Source organism: Oryx dammah, unplaced genomic scaffold (genome assembly GCF_014754425.2).
Source record: "Oryx dammah isolate SB20612 unplaced genomic scaffold, SCBI_Odam_1.1 HiC_scaffold_8, whole genome shotgun sequence".
Taxonomy (NCBI): Eukaryota; Metazoa; Chordata; class Mammalia; order Artiodactyla; family Bovidae; genus Oryx; species Oryx dammah.
The window spans coordinates 60,190,116-60,194,200 of NW_024070192.1; the positions used below are offsets into that span (position 1 = coordinate 60,190,116).

The 4,085-nt window shown below is 36.4% G+C and overlaps 1 pseudogene; it reads left to right on the forward strand.

Annotated features, from left to right (window-relative positions):
* The first annotated feature begins 926 nt into the window (after window positions 1-926).
* Window positions 927-1,622, forward strand: LOC120866698 (annotated as a pseudogene).
* The last annotated feature ends 2,463 nt before the right edge of the window (window positions 1,623-4,085 follow it).

Consider the following 4,085-nt stretch of genomic DNA (forward strand, 5'->3'; position numbering starts at 1 on the left):
CTGGACAACCTAGAATAAATAAATTAATTTTAGAAACATATAATCTTCCATGACTAAATGGAAGATTACCATGATATCAAAACTAGAAAAAATACAAAAAAAAAAAAATTGACAGCCCAATACCCCTGCTGCTCCTAGGTGCAAAAATGCTCAATGAAAGACTAGCAAACCAAATTCAGCAATAGATAAATAAAACCATGCACTATGAAGAAGAGAGATTTATTCCAGGAATGCAAGAATTTTTCAATATTCACAATCAATGTGATTCATCACACACACACACACACACACACAATGATAGAATTCACATGATTACCTTAATAGATTAGAAAACTATTTGAAAAAAAATCAATATTGGTTTGTGATCAAAACTTCAACAAAGTTGTTATGGAGGGAGCATAACTCAGCAAACTAAAGCCTGTTGTTACCAAATCCACAGCTAACATCACACTCAATGGGGAAAATGTCAAAACTTTTCCTTCAAGATCAGAAACAGGAATGCACAATCTCACGATTCTATTTAACATAGTATTGGAAGTCCTAGACACAGCAATCAGAAAAGAAAAAGAAGTAAAAGGCATCCAAATTGGAAAGGAAAAAGTAAAATTGTTACTATTTGCAAATGATAGGAAACTATATGCTGAAGTCTCCACCAGAAAACTATGAGAATCAATACATGAATTCAGCAGTTTCAGGATATAAGATTAATATAGAGAAGTCTGTTGCTTTTCTGTACACTAATAACTTCCATCCGAAACAAATCAAGAAAGCAATCCAATTTACCACCTCATCAAAATGAATAACATTGTTAGAAATAAAATTAATCAAAAAGGTGAAAGACTTGTACTCTGAAAACTATAAGACTTTGATGATGGAAACTGTGGATGATTCATTTAAATGAAACACATCTAGGTGCCTGCAGTGAGATGCCCAAGTCCAAGTGCAACAAGAAAATCTTCCTAACCAAAACTGCCAAGAAAGCCTTGGAAATGAAACAGAACTTGATAAAAGAGCTTCAGAAATGTGTGGACACATACAAGTACCTCTTCATCTTCTCCATGGCTAGCATGAGGAAGAACAAGCTAAAGGACATCCACAGCACCTGGAAGCACAGTCTAATGTTCTTTGGCAAAAACAAAGTGATGATGGTGGACTTGGGTGAAAGCCCATCTGATGAATACTAAGACAAACTGCATCAGGTCAGCAGGAAGTTGAGGGGTGAGATTGGTCTCCTTTTTGCCAATGGCACTAAGAAGGAAGTAAATGAGTGGTTCATGAAATACACAGAAATGGACTATACCTGAGGTAGGAACAAAGCTGTTTTCACCATGAATCTGGACCTGGGGCTCCTGGAACAGTTATCAGATTCCATGGAGGCACACCTGAGGCAGCTGGGTCTGCCAACGGCCCCAAAGAAAGATGTGGTGAACCTGCTGTCCAACTACAAGGTGTGCAAAGAGGACGATGTGCTGATCCAGACAGGCCCACATACTGAAGCTTTTTGGGTATAAGATGGCTGAACTCAAGGTGACCCTCAAATACATGTGGGATGTGCAGTCCAGAGGTTCCTACAGATGGGAGATGATTTGCCAGGGTCAGAGGAAGACGATGATGACAGCTGATGGGCACTGGGGTCAGGGCCTCTGGACCTCTTCAGGCCTCATCCAGACTGGACCACGAGGGACTGCCAGTGCCTTCCTGGGAAAGCAGCGATGTATTTTGCTGTGGATGAACACGAGCGAGGGTGACAAGGACAGATTATTTTTCTATAAACAATGAAGCTGTCATTCAGGATATCTTCTGCAAAGGGGATTTTTCTTGAGAAAAAAACCTGTTAGGTTTAGGCTTTGATTTGAAAAAAAATAATAATAACTGAAACACGTCTAGGTTTTTTTCTGGGTTAGAAGAATTAATAGTGTTAAATGTTCATATTACATGAAGCAATCTACAGATTTAATAAAATCCTCCATCAAAATACCCATGACAGGGATTCCACTGGTTAAGAATCCACGTTTCAATACAGGGAAATGTGGGTTTGATCTTGGTCAAAGAAATAATATCCCACATGCTGAGGGACAACAAAACCTGCATGCTGCAACTACAGAGACCATGCACCTCAACTACAGAGAAACTCACAAACCACAATTAAGATCCTGCATGTCACAAGTAAGACTCAACTACTTTTACCAGTTTTCTCAGTAAACAATTTTCATTTTTCTAATAAATAAATAAATATATTTTAAATACCCATGATATTTTTCATAGGTCAAAAGCAAATAATCCTAAGATATGTATGAATCAAAAAGATCTCAAATAGCTAAAGCATTCTTGAATAATAAGAATAAACTTTGGAGGTATCATGTTCCTTGACTTCAGACTATACTACAAAGCTACAATAATCAAAACAGTAAGGAACTAACACAAGAAAAACATGCAGATCCATGAAACAAAATAGAAATCCTGGAAATAAGCCCACACCCATACCTTTAATCAATCTATGACAAAGGATGCAAAAATATATAATGAGAAAAAACAGTCTCTTCAATAAGTGCTGTTGGAGAATTGGACTGATACATGCAAAAAAAAAAAAAAAAAAGGAAGTAGAACATTTTCTTATAGCATACATGAAAATAAACTCAAAATAGATTAAAGACCTAAGTGTAAGATGAAAAACCATAAAAATCCTAGAAGAAAATATAGACAGTGCACTCTTTGACATAAATCTTAGCAATATTTATATGGATCTGTCTCCTCAGACAAGGAAAACAAAAGTAAAAACAAACCAATGTGACCTAATGAAACAAAAGCTTTTGCATAGGCATGGAAATCTCATACTTTTTACATAAATACAGGAAATCCTCAACAAAGAAAAGGCAACTTTCTGAATGAGAGAAATTTGTAAATGATGTGTCTGATAACAGGTTAATATACAAAATATATAGAAACCTCATATAACTTAATAAATAAAAAGCCCAATTAAAAACGGACATAAGATTTTTCCTGGTAGTTCAGTGGTAAAGAATTTGCCTGCTAATGCAGCAGACACAGATTCAATCCCTAATCCAGGAAGATCTCACCTGCCACAGAGAAGTTAAGCCTGTGTGCCACAACTATTGAGTACAAGCCCTAGAGACCAGGAGCTCAACTTCTGGGACCATATGCTGCAACTGAAGTTCACATACTCTAAAGTCCATTCTCCAAAAGAGAACCCATCTCAGTGAGAAGCCTCCCACCACAAAAAAAGAATAGCCCTCACCACAACTAGAGAAAAGCCTGTGCAGCAACAAAGACTAAGCACAGCCATAAATAAATAAACATGTATAATTTTAAATGGGCAAAAGACCTGAATAGGAATTTCCGAAGAAGTCATACACATGACCAACAAGCACATGAAAAGATGCGTAACATCTGTAATCATCAGGAAAGTGCAAATCAAAACCCAGTGAGATATCACCTCACACAAGTCCAAATGGCTATCATCAAAAACACAACAAATAACAAGTGTTGCCAAGAAAGGTGAGAAAAGAAACCCTAGTACACCATTGGTGGGAACTTAAATTGGTACTACTATAGGAAAAGTATAACTGCTTCTCAAAAATTAAAAATAAAACTACCATATGAGCCATACACACCATATATGCAATTCTACTCCTGGGTATATTTCCCCTAACCCCACCCCACCCCCCACAAAAAGAATTAGCAGTTAGATATATAAACACCAATTTTCATAATGCATTATTTTATTTCACCAAGATATGGAAGCAACCTTAATGTTCATCAACAGATGAATGGATAAAGAAATACAGTGTATATATACAATGACTATTACTCAGCCACTAAAGTGAATAGAACTTTTCCATTTGCAATGATATCAATGGACCTGGAGGATTATGCTCCGTGAAGTAAGTCAGACAAAGAAAGACAAATATTATATGTTTTCACTTACATGTGTAATCTAAAAACAAAACAAGTTAACTGGTATAATAAAACTGAAATAGACTTGAGATACAGATAGCAAATTGTTGTTCAGTGACTAAGTCATGTCCCGCTTTTTGTGACCCCATGGAAAAACTAATGGTTACCAA